We start from the raw sequence: 13,147 nt of genomic DNA on the forward strand, positions 1-13,147 counted from the left end.
CAGGTGAGCCCTGGCCCCTCATTTAAAAAGACTTATCAAACCTACATGGTCTGATCACATGCTATGTTTGTTGCAGATAAACTCTTTTTTTTTTTACCTTGCAAATACATGAAATATTTTCTAAACATAGCTCTCGGTAAGACTTGTTAAAAAAAGCAGAGTGAAAAACTTCTGACTGAAAAACTGCATTTCTTGAAAATGTAAGCAAATCTTGGCAGAAACTTTATGTACTTATGAACTTTTCTCCAATATCTATCCCTTCCTCAGAAAAATAATTAAAGCCCATTGCTTCTTGTTATTCAGATCTTTCCTCCTTTCTCTTGTACCTTTTTCCATTGTAAAGAGAAGGAAAATAGAATTGCTAAGAAGGGAGAGAAACAGTTACAGGGAGAAATTCCCATGGATTTTTCAAAATCTTAGTTTGTTTTGTTTCATCTTTCCCTGAAATACGTTTATTTGGTTGAACTGTAAGCCTGTAAGTCAGCCTGTTCTTTGGACTTTGAATGCAAAGAGCACATCCAGCCAGAGGTGAGCATCCAAGATACCTGGCACAAAGCAGCATCAGACAGAACAGATGGCAGCTCCTGATCATGCCAGAGAGAAGAAATGGTCCTGCCAAAAGTGCAAAGAGTTTATTCAGGTCTATTTAACACTTTGTTCCAATCTTCCCAAACCATAGTCAGAAGATTCCTAATTCTCTGCCAAGTCATGTCAAGTGGCCTACAGCTGATCCACAGCATTGTACCATTCTTCCTGCTCATTTCAATTAAAAGCATGATGGTCACACAGTGAAAAAGTTGACAGAGGTCCACTGATCTAGAAGGTGTAGGAATCATTGCTTTCAGGGGTATGCAACATGTAAATAAGACAGTGAGCCACGGAAATAAGTTTAACATCGGTCATGAAGAGAAACAGCATTTAGCAGTCATGCAGACTTTAGGCATAGTGCCACAAAAGGCTCATTTCAGTGGTAAGGAACCAGCTACAGAGGACCCAGAGCAGTCCCATTATAGAAAGGAACAAGTGCTACCTTCCAGCTCTCAGTACTGAGGAAAGGGACTGAATCAAGTGAAACATGCCAACAACCAGAAAGCCTAGGTCATAAGTGGAGATGAGCAGACAGGATTTTGGAATGTTCTACGGGAATCAACTCTTATGAATGCCCACCATTGTTAGGTAGAACCACCAACAGCCTTGCAACTACTAAGGAGGAGATTATGGAAACCAATATTAGGTGCTACCTGGAGTAGAGTGTTTGCTTAATGTTTTGTAGCTCAAAAGGAGGAGGCAGAAAAAGGAAATTAAGTGCCCAGAGGCGCGAGACGAGTGAGGAGAAGAGGCTGTGTGCAGGGCGGTCATTCTGGGTGGGTGGACCCAGGAGGAGGCAAATGCCAGGGGACATGAGGGTTGTGCAAGGAATGGATGGGTGAGGGCAACAAACATGTTCTGTCTTATCTTCTCAGGACAGCAGAAGATTTTCACCAAAAGCGAATGGAAGTCACTCATCTTTAAAAATGACACCGTAGACCACCTACCACAACTGATCCATGGAAAGGTTCCCCAAAAGGTGAGATATATGGGTAATACAGACACGTCAGGAGGGGGAAAGGTGTAGGGGACACTAGCCAGCTCCTTCAGCAACCCCCTTATCAATATATTGGTCTCTCTTATTACTGGGTGTATATATTTTTATAAAACACGGACTGTCCAAAACCAGGCAGTGCATACCTATGGTAAAGTTATTCTGAAACTAGCTTTTCCAATTTCTGCTTCAGATTTCACATTGACAATCTAACAATTTAAAAGAAAACAAAAGCATCTCTCAGAATGATACCAAAGGACAAAGTTATTTTAGGAATACAATTTTAATCAGTGCAGTACCAGCCTTTAAATCTGCTGCTGTATTGACATCAGTGAGGAAAAAAAAATAATTAAAAACAAGGAGTCCAGAGGGACTGGCAGTTTTGGAAATGAATCCACACCTGTGTCACCGTATTGCAATTCACCCTCAATGAGGAAATGGGGGGGGAAGCAAGAGCTGTCAGCTGGCTTGTTAAGAAGAGTTTCATAGCTAGAGCATGACACCTCTGCTCTGCAATGTGTAACAGCCAACAACTGAGTTCCATCTGACACCCTCCATTAGGGACTCACCAAATGAGTCACCTCACTTTTTTTTCCACCTGAGTCCACGGTGTTCAGATTAATAGGGTGAGAAGACAAATGAAATCAATAGCATCTCTGTTCCCAAACAGACTTACTATCAAAACATCATGTCAAGGGAAAGGCAAGGGTACAGCAAACAAGGGTGGCTGCTCACCAGCTATAGGTAACCTTTGCAGTGTACGCTCCCTTGTCACCCAGGGCCAGGAAACCAACTCCTCTGAAGTGCACTAATATCTCATCCGTGTGTCCCTGGCATTTCCCTGCCCTGGGGACAGACAACACACCAGGCTTAACCTCCACGTGGAGCCAGAGCCATGGGCAGGTGAACTACTGGGACCATTCCCCGGCTCCATTCAAGAGCATCCCCCACCTCACACCAGCCCCCTGCTCCCCATCTGCTCCCAGGGAGCGAGCTGCCACCAGCCAGGCTAGAAGTACAGGTGAGAATCACTTGGACATCAAACCTGCAAAAGTAGCACCGCACTGCAGTGTAGGAGGCTCAGGAGATGGAAATCACAACCTTTCCTACCATGTGTGCTGCTGCTTTTTAATCAGTTATGTAAATCAGAACAGCATTTAGGTGAAGTTTCAGAACTGTATTTGCCTAAAACACTGGCTTTCCACAAGATGAAAATCACTTTGAAAGCCTGAGGACACTCATGCTTGTCAGAAGAAGTTTCTCATTGCTACATGTCATTAGGAAAGGAATTCTTTATCCTTGGCCTCAGCCCATAACTCTGTAGCTAAAAGTTGGTGATGTTTTCCAACCCAAATCTAACATGTGTTGGTGTTTCAGATAAATTGGTCTTCAAACCAAATGTGAAAAAACAAAACAAAACTAAACTAAAATTTCCTAACTTTTCAAATCTTTTCTTAGACACTTCAAAATGATACATTTCTTTATAAAATCCTTCTGAGACATTTACCCACTTCTGAAAGGCTTGAACAAACCACAAGTTAAGTAAAAAGTTGCACTTTGGATCAAAAACAAGGTATAACGGTATTGCAGTGAAACCAATTTTTCCATCCAATTTTTCGTCAGGGCCACCACTCAACCCTGGGATATGGCTATATTTTCTCCGGGGCATAAAAGAGCTGAGCCGTATCCGATAGGAGCAAGGTGGCAAAGCAAAACCATCTCTGTGAGTGAAACGAGCTGTGACAGTAGAAGTGTAGTTTGAGCCTTAAAAGCTCCTGCCAGCAGAGCTGTATCACTCTGGGTGCCCCCCAGCACACTGCAGATGGGGAAGCACTTTGCACCCCCCAGCACAGGCAGGCGGTGGGCTGTGCTGAGCACACATCGATGTGTGAGCAGCTGGGTGAAGCACTGCTGCAGCTGATGGGAACAATGGCATGTCTACACAGGATTTGTTTCAGCAGTGCCCCTGGCCCTGGAGGCTTCTGCTGCCCAGGTAGGTAGCAGTACCCAAGCAGCAGGGACAAGGGGTTTTCTCAGCCCACCAGCAAGTTTTCTTCTTGGAGAGATGCAAACATCTACAAACAGAACCCAATCTCCATTGATAAAATATCCTTGCACAGGCCAGCTCAAAGTCCTCTTTCCCTGGTGGGAGAATTGGAGGAATTTGTGTCTGCAGCCTCTTTGGAGAGATAATTGTAACCGACCTCCTTGCTGCCAAGTACAATATTGCTGCAGCCAATAATAATACTCAGACAGTTTTTAACAGAGCTCATGATGACTTTAAGCATGAATCTGTCTTCACACCACCTCTGGAGGATAAGGGAAAGGTAGAGACAGCAAAGCTAAGTGAGCTTGTGGAGGTCACTGAAGCAGCCTGCAACCAAGGAGCTCCACGCTCACCATTGTGTTACCTGACCACGCTGCCCTGTGCCCTGGATGGCTGGGAGAGCAGACCCACTGAACATGTTATGCATAATTTGCCACGCGATCACTTTTGTGAAACAAGAATAATCTTCACCTACCCTGCTTCTAGGGATATAACAAACTAGCGCTTCACTCTTTCCATAAACTTGATTTTGTTCAAGCTGACAACTTCTTTGAAGGGTATCTGAGTATTTAACCATCTGTTATCTAGTACTTTTGTATAGGTATATAAACCAAGAATTGGCAGGAGACAGCAGTTATCAGAAGCCTTTGGCTCTTAGCATACATAGAGGAGTCAAAGAGGAGAACCAGAGGTTTTCCATCACCTGCAGTCCCTCCACCCAGGTTGACCTCCACAGCCTGCTCCTTGGCACTGCCAGGAGACAGTTCTGAAGCTGCAAACCACATGCACGGTCTCATATACAGACCTGTGCAAACAGGAAAAATTCAGACAGGTACCCTTTCTGCACAAGTACATGAAGCAACTGAAAGCTGAAGGAGAAGTCTTAAACTCTTGCCGGCATTACTTACAATTCACAGGCACCTGGCTAGCTATTACCAATCTGGTTGCTTTTATGCTAACTTCTGCTAAATGACCCCAGTGGTGCCAGTTAACACCAGAGATTTCACATACCATTTGAACAGAGGAAGCTCAAAAGTCAGCTGGCAGAGCTGATGAAAAGCAAATCACCGAGTCAGTTTACTACCAATGAGCTCTATTAAGTGTCTGTAATTCAGTTCATAGCCCTGGAGTAGTCACTGTCCCTCACTAATCTAATGGTAGTATTGACAAGGATCATTTACACAGCTTCCCTTAAAGGTTACCACTATTTGTCAGGGACTCTCTGTGCTCCGGATGCTTGTGCAATCCTCATTCACATCCTGGGCGCGTCCATCCTCACTGCAGAGCTGCCAGCCGAGGCAGCATCGACTCCTCCTCGCACAAGGTCACGCTGCTGTAGCCAGGCGCTGGGCATCCACATCTCCTAAACATCTGCTAGGGATTAACAGGAGACAGTGCAAACCTATTCTAAGGGCTGAACTAGTGCAGAGAAATTGGTTTTTGACAGCAGGACCTTGCTACCAGGTATCAGTTAATCCACATAAAGCCTGCCCAGCTGCTTCTAGTGGTCAGTGGACATATTCCCCTAATGATCCAGCCATATTGCAGTGTTGTAGTTTTACCTTGTTGATCATTAAGTGCAGTCACATCTTCATTTTACATCTTCCATGTTTCAAAAAAAAAAAAAAGACAAAAAATTCACTAGTCCCTCAGGCATCATCTGAGCTTTAACAAGCAAGAACTAGCCTCAGGACTTTTAAATACACAGATCTTTCTGGCTAAAAGTGTCTGCTTTTCAGCCCCTTCCTTCTCTGTTTTATAATGATGATCTGAACAAAACATGATGTCCAAACATCATTGCTTCTATCTGGAAGAAGTCTCACTTCTTCAACATTCAGCTATATCAAGAAAATGAAGGAAAACCACAGCAACAAAGCCCTCCTGCTGCATATGATAGGAAATACAGAAGAGCTAATGCAGACAATGGGCACTTTAAACCCTATCTGCACTTACAAGGTAAATAGATAAATTACAGAAACACTTTTGAAGTGTAGATTGATCTTGGTCTTTTAAAAATAGCTTAAACTGTTGGGGAAAAAAAAAAAAAAGCTGTTGATATTCTACTTCCTGCCTCACTTCACAGACACAGCCAGAAGCTCCAAAGTGGTGGAGGCCACTTCTCGAGATAGTTTTGCTGCAAGGGAGGATCAAAGGATCAGAGCAGTCCTTGGGATGTAATCCCCAGCAAAGAGGGATGAGATTAGGAGAGAGGCATTGAGGGAAGCGCTCACACCTGTGACTCACTCAGCCCCTCGCTATCTCTCCACACTCTCCAGTGGACAGAGGACTTGAGCAACTTGCTTCCCTGGGCAGCAGGACACCAGATTTGCCCAGTGCTTGGAGGTGTTTGCTGGAGGACCTCTAAAGCTACTGTATAAAGGAGCTTGCTCTCTTCTTCCCCAAAGTAGGTGTCATGTACCTGCACCTGCCCAACTCTGGGTCCTCTGGCAGTTTCTGCAGCTCCATGTCCACAGGTAACCTCTTGGTGGAGCTAAACCAGGTTCATGGCGTTCAGTGTCCCCATCTAGTGGTCAGGTAACTAAAAGTACAACTTCAGGGCCTTCAAGAGTGAACAAACCAAGAACCGGAATACTCCTTTATGGAAAATGTATGGCACCATCAGAAAAAAAAAAAAAAAAAGAAAGAGAACAACAGTAGTAGGGGAAAGGCAAGGAAGTCAAAAGCAAAGGTAAAGTCTACAACCACAATTAGTACTAATGTCCCTCAAAAAAATGTCCCCATCAAACAAATGTAAGCAAGACCTCTCAGAGGAGGCAGGCACAGGGATCCAAAACCCGGAGCCCATGTCCTGTCACTGGCGGTAGGCACATTGCTAAAACAAACTGGAGAGAGGAGGCTGAGCTAAGATGTCTTTTGCTCTAAAAACATGATCTATGCATGCATATGAGAAGGTCACCCAGCCCTTCAACATTGAGAAACCATCTGCCTGGATTCATCTCACCACTCAGGCCCTTTACTATCTTTTTCCATGCAAAAGCACCCATTCCCCATCACAAACTCTACACAGGCTGAGATCCCAGCTTCAAGCACAGAGAATCTCAAATCTGAGCAAGTCTAGTAAGAGGCTCCGTTGGACAAGGGGTTTAAAGACATCTCCTCCCCAAGGTGAGCCCAGCTGCTTCTCCTGACTCTTCAGCCCTGGCTTTTCTCCTGGAGCATGCCTCTCTCACACCTTTGGGGCATTTTGCTGCCTGCTGTGGGACCTCTGGGGTCGCAATTCAAATACTTCTTTTGGGAGATGTCTCTAGACAAAGAAACTGGTATATGATATATCCTGGTAGTCATAGATTTTTTTTTTTTTTCTGAGAAGATAAACTAAGCATTCAAATTTGAGAGGCAAAGGATTGATAGTTGTTGAAAGATTAAACCTGTATTACTGGAGTTCAAAACTTTATGAAGAATTGCAGTATTATTCATTCAGTGATGGTCTCAGGTTAACAAGGAGGCGAAGTCTGTAGAGAGAAACAATAGGTTTTACTAGTCCAGTTGGAATAATAATAAAAAAAAAATGTGGGTTTCCTCCTCCATCCGACAATAAACAGCAAAATCCAAGCTAAATTCAGGCCCGATTTCTCTTAGTTCAATTGAATTATATTAGTTTATTTCTCCACTTGAGAGAAAAGCATAGTTAGCCCCTTCTGAGCAGAAAAGTACGCTAGCAACGGCAATGGGGAGCAGAAGAAGAAAAAGTGGGTTAGGACCTATCTAACATGGAGACTTCAGCTATCCTGTAGTAATACCAGGAAATCTGCTTCTACAGCTGAAGCTCTGATTTTCTGTACCTGTCAGACTTTTGAGTTGTACTTGTGAAGAGTTTTGTGTGCTGACAAGAGCTGAAAGCAGAGGATCTGAGAGCAGTTTTCAACCTCAACCCTTCCCTGTAAGGAGGGCAAAACTGTACAACATCAGCACAGAGTCCGATGGAAAGAAAGAGCTTTTCCGATCGTAGCTGCCAGGCTGTGGAGATGAACGCTGCCTGCACACGGGCAGGACTGTGCACACTGCCAAGGAGATGCCTGAGGATGGCAGAACCAGGCAATGTTTAACGTGGCCTTCCCAGCGGCAACTTTGCAGCCACATTGAAAGCATTTAGTGAAAGCAAGCGATAAAATATAGAACAGATATGAAGTTTCAAGCTAGACTGGCTGAGCAGAGGAACTTGCCTGCCTGCCCGGGGCTGTGCACTGTGGTATTGCCTGCTCCAAGGGGATCTAAACCTCTCCATATCTTCTGCACAGCCTCAGGGAACAAAACAGGTCCCAAAAAGCCACCTCTGCTTGCAGCAGGGACCAGCAGACTGTGATTGCTCCTTCCCAAGGGGTGCAGGAAGGTTATTATTTTCTCTTTGTTTCTCTTTTTTTCTCTTCCATACCACAGGCAGCCTGCAAGATCACACCAAGGAGACAGAATGTGTCCCCACAGAAAGCTGAGAAAATCCACTCAGACTGCGTTACTCTAACAGAAGACAGTCATTGCTGATTCTACTCCCATTGAGCAGCATATAGAAATAGCCATTAAGTTCAATAGAGCAGGACCACACAATTAAAGGAGAAAAGATTACCTCCTTTTTCCATTTTCTTCTGCTAACATAGAAAATGATAAAAAACCCTGACTTTTTTCTTGCTATTCCCAGTATTTGCATAAATCTGTGCTCTAATCATCAACCCACAGACCTATGACCCAAAAGCTTGAGGGCTAGATCTTCACTTTGATCCAACAATTAATCAAATCTTCATGACCCAGCTGAGGATCCCCACCAGAAGAAAAGGTTTTTCTGGTCCCAAAAACTGGGACTTCTGGTGCAATGGTACCACAGCCTCCCCTCACACAGGGAAAGACATCCCACCTGCCCTTCACTGGCAGTAAAACCTCTGCTCTAGGGCAGCAACTGAGAAGCTTTTGGACACCTGGCACCTCCAGGACTGGAGAACTGCCTGTGTGTCCTTTAAGTACTAGAAACACAAGCTGAGCACAGCTGAGACACCAGGTGTTGACTTTCAGTTGCTTTATCAACCCACACCCTTTTTTGTAAGAAGAGGGTACTTGCCTACTTACATCACATGGTGTTTGGGCTGTTAGTTTCACGAACATAAACACATCCATATCCCTCTCCAAATATTCTGTGCCTAATCTACCAGTACACTTGTAAGTTATTGCACAAGAGAGGTGCTGAGACTGCCAAGTCAAATTCTCCAAAGATAGGAAATACAGAATTAAAGCTGGTCAGTCACATGCTATTTTATTTCAAATAAAATTGGTGCTTCAATTGGTGCACCTGGAAAAAGCTGGGTTATGCAGTGAATTCGAATGTTGTCCATGGCAGGCTTCCTGCATTTGCCGCAGAAATTGAGAGGGGAACAATGCAGTAGACCAGTGAAAGAGGAAAAATACTTTCCTTGCTTAAAAAGAAATGCCATTTAGAGATATGACTCTCTCTGAGCATATGCCAGAAGGACCCTTTCTGATACCAGACAATGCTTTCAGACCAGGTCTCATGGGAATGGCTGGTAACCCAGTGCATGTTCCTAGTTTTCCATAGGTCAGCAATGGCTCTGGGGTGCTGCAGTGGATACAGTGCAGTAAGGAGGAGTGCTCCTGGCTGTGGGTGAAGACACCTGAACTTAATCCTGTGTTGGGTGTCCCAGAGTCTCAGTGTCTCTGAAAAGACAATAAGCATCAGAAGGTATTTTCAGGAAGCTTGTACCTATTTTCTCAGTTGTAAAATGGGAATAATAAGATCACTCAAGCTCAAAAGGAAGCTGCAAAGATAGTAAATTAATGTCCCTAATGTTTTAAAAAAACAAAACAAAACAAAAACAAAACAAACAAACAAACAAAAACATCAAAACCCAAACCCCAGCTTTTCACTGACTGAAACAAGAGCCCTATGGAAACTGTAATGTGCAGTCGAGCAATCCAGCCTTGAAATCCAGGACGTCCAGGCCCAGAGCCCAGTGGGCTTCCCCAGGCACAGCCCCATAGGGGTGCATACACTGGAGGCAGCATGGCCATTGCTTCCCATACGGATCAGCTCCCCTGCTCCCAGCTGCTGCTGCCCCAGGATCCATTATCGGTGCCTAAGCAACCACGTCAAACATCCCTTGGACGGGGTTCAGGCTGCGGGACAGCCCTTAAGCTGCAATGAGGTACACAACACTGCTAAATCAGGAAGCGGCTCTGTATATTCATTAAAGCAATTTACATTAAGCACCACCCAGCTTGTAGTTCAAGACTAAAGCACTTAAACCCGTCCGTTCACTCTCTGCAAAGTGTTGTGAAGATGAAAACCATGAGGGTATTATTTTGGCAGACAGCAGGGTCCCAAATGCAACTCTGCTTTTTCCTACTTCATGTTGAAGCTGTTAAAATTCTCTGAATATTAAATGTCCAGTCCCACTTTCAGGGTTGACTTAAATGCGGTTTCCAAAAAATGTGCTGAATATTATTCATTTCTTAAGGAATCAAAAAGCTAGAGGCCTTTGATGGGGTTGCTTACATTTTTAACTCAGATACACACACTAGTTAGAAGTATTTGGCAATTATGCATATATCAGACAAAAATGCACTATATTAGTGCAAAATTCTAGATCTTTATGATTTTTTCTTTAATATATTTTTCATGTCTTTAACCTGAATTTCTCCTACTTTACACAGCACTATACCACTGGCTGAAGGAATGCAAAAATGAAGCACAGAATACTCAATAACCAAAAAACTGCAAAGAACTAATGTCTGTTACCTCCAGAAAATCAACTTCCATTACACTCATTAAAGGAAATCAGGAAATAATGTTTCCCCAGTGCTAAACATGGATTTGATCTTGTGTCTGGGTGCCAGAAAAAAGGTCCAGCAACTTCCTGAGGAAAAGTTCATGCCTCAGTTTACCACATGAGTTGCTGTTAGTGAACTAAATTTTTAGGAGTTGATGTTGAATGAACTGAATGAATCAAAACACTTGCTCCTGGAAATGTCATGTTTGGAGACAGCAGACAAATTTGAACTGAAGTCATGATATAGGCTTATATGTTGGAGTATTTATTCAAGATTTAGGTGAGAGTCAGGCTTCCCATTGCTGAAGCTAGATTGTTAGTGGCCACAAATCACAGCATCCAAAATAGAGGACTTCTCATGTTCTGCAAGTCCCAACGTGGTTTTTACACAGCTCAGCTAAGCCCTGACTCTCCTGGTCATTCAGAAGTTGAACATCCACAAGTACAACGCATAACGCTGTAGTGTCTAACACTTTGGCACCCAAACTCCTTAGAGCAAGCAGAGAGCTTGGCGCTAATTAGTAACCAGGTTTATACAGGCAGGTGTAGGCAGACCTGGGCTCCTCTGGCTCAATGCAAGTCAGTTGTGGTTCAACAGCAGTTTAGCCGTGTTGTTCCTGAGCAAATACACCCTGCCTTTCAGCCAGATGTATTGATTCATGCACAGCAAAGCACTAATATCACGTATCCAGATGCAGCATCACAGCTGGCTCTCATCTGGCTAGTTCAGACCACAGGCAGAACGGATATGTCTGTCTGCACTTGTCTTGAGAGGCATCCTCCAGTTTGCACGCTGGACAGAGAGCTACCTAAATTATCTCAGACAAGTCAAGGAAAGATGCAAAGTTTAAGCTCTTAGGAGAGTCTAGGACATCCAATGCTAGAGGACATTATCTCCTTCTGCTAACAGCACTCTCGTCCACAAATGCTCTTTTGGCATTCAACACCTAAGACAGGCTTTTCCCACAAAATAGAGCTAGAATACGATGCACCCTCCTCACCCACACTGCCTTTTATCCTATAATCTCGTGATTAAAGACTTCGTGTGAGAGGTGGAAGAACTCTTTTTTTTGCCTGGAGGCTTTTAACACCCAGCTTCTAATATTCAGCACAGTAGTCTAGCCACGGAGGTTCTTCAATGGGTATTCAGAGGGCTTGTGCTGTCCCTCCTCTTAAAACTGCTCCACTTTTCTTGAAGCAATTAGGTATCTACTGGGGCAAAGCAAAAGAGAAAGTTACTACAAAGATAAGTGGTTTAATGCTCAGCTGAGGATAGGGGCAGCTTAACAATGTAAATATTTAGCCAAAGTTGAAAAACCTAAACGAGAACATCTGTCCCAGAATACCCCGAAGTGGAGTAATTAGGCTTTCCTGGGAGACAGAAAGGCACATCTGAGTGCCAGCCGGCAGGGAAGGATTTGGAAGCAAGTTTCTCATATCCCAGATAAGCACTTCTGACTAATGTGCTGTCTCCTGGTGAAGGAGAGTGTGGTACAGCTCACTGGTCCCCTGCACATGAGGAGATGAAGGCTCTGGGGTGCTTCAGGAGCAGGACACGCAGGCTGGAAGGAAGCAGAGCATCTCACTTGTCACCCCAGCAAAGCCCCAGGATGCATTGGGGTTCAGATCTGCAAAAATTTTAGGATCATCTGACACAGAGTAGAAGTCCCTTGGCAGCATGAGTACCTCTGAGTGGCTGCTGCCATGCCACATGCCAGCCCTGTCCCCACCGAGCCAGGACCCAGCAGCACAGCAGCCATCCCCTCACCCGAGCCCCTGCTGATGCATGCCCAGGGGCCTGGTACTGCCCATCTGCCCTGAAAATATGCAACACCTAATGACAGGCTTGGACTCTGCCTGGCAGGGAGGGACCACGGCAGCTTCAAATGCAACCCATCATGTTGGGACTCCCTTGCTTTCGGCAACCTGTCAGGGACTGGCTTCTGCAACTGCCCAGCCTGGGGAGATTGCAATCCAGCACTGCTGTGTTCTCATAGCTATGTGTTTTGGAGGAATATAGTCTCCAGCCATCTCCACAACACCAGATACATTCAATCTGAGCACAGGCACGAGGCAGAACATCGTTGCAGGCCAGTGCCGCAGGCAGTCCCCTTGAGACCCAAAAGTTTTTGTGTACATTTCCACTAAACAACATCAGATAAAATGCATTTATTTTCCTCTCTCCTGTGCTCTCTATCTTTTCTCGCTAGCCCATGAATTTTGAACCTCTTCTTCTCAGCATCTGTCTGAGCAGCAACAGGAGGCACCAAGAATAGCCTTCTAATCTCTACCCACTTCTTATCCCCCTGATACTTTCAGAGGGAATGGAAGATGCCTTTCCTTTTATCCTCTGCCCAGACATTCTCATTTGAGGCTGCAGTGCTGTTCTGCAGCTGAAAATGTTAATAGCTTGTTTTGTTTTGTTTTCCCATAGTCAACCATCATATTAATTTTAAATGACAGAGTTTTGTCAAATGACAGTGTATTTCATATTCTTCATTTTTGGTAGCGTCTTCTACTCAAGTCCACAGGGTCTCTCCTTGCAGTGATTGTTACGAAGTTTTAAGATACTTCTGGAACTTCAGAAGTTTTCATTTTAAGGCACTTGTTTTCAAGGATTTGAATAACTTGGAAGGAAACAAAAGAAGCAGCCAGAAAAATGGAATTTGGCATTGACCCATCCCTTCATTCATAATAAACCTTTAAAAAAAACAGTGATGACTCAGC

At 44.3% G+C, this 13,147-nt stretch overlaps 1 long non-coding RNA gene across 1 annotated transcript; it reads left to right on the plus strand.

Moving 5' to 3' along the window:
* Window positions 1-1,171: 1,171 nt before the first annotated feature.
* On the plus strand, window positions 1,172-8,751 carry LOC110357971 (uncharacterized). Its single transcript, XR_010472134.1, has 3 exons — window positions 1,172-1,234; window positions 1,464-1,567; window positions 8,028-8,751. It is a non-coding gene; the product is annotated as an uncharacterized LOC110357971 (long non-coding RNA).
* Window positions 8,752-13,147: the final 4,396 nt, after the last annotated feature.

This window comes from Columba livia, chromosome 4, assembly GCF_036013475.1.
Source record: "Columba livia isolate bColLiv1 breed racing homer chromosome 4, bColLiv1.pat.W.v2, whole genome shotgun sequence".
NCBI lineage: Eukaryota > Metazoa > Chordata > Aves > Columbiformes > Columbidae > Columba > Columba livia.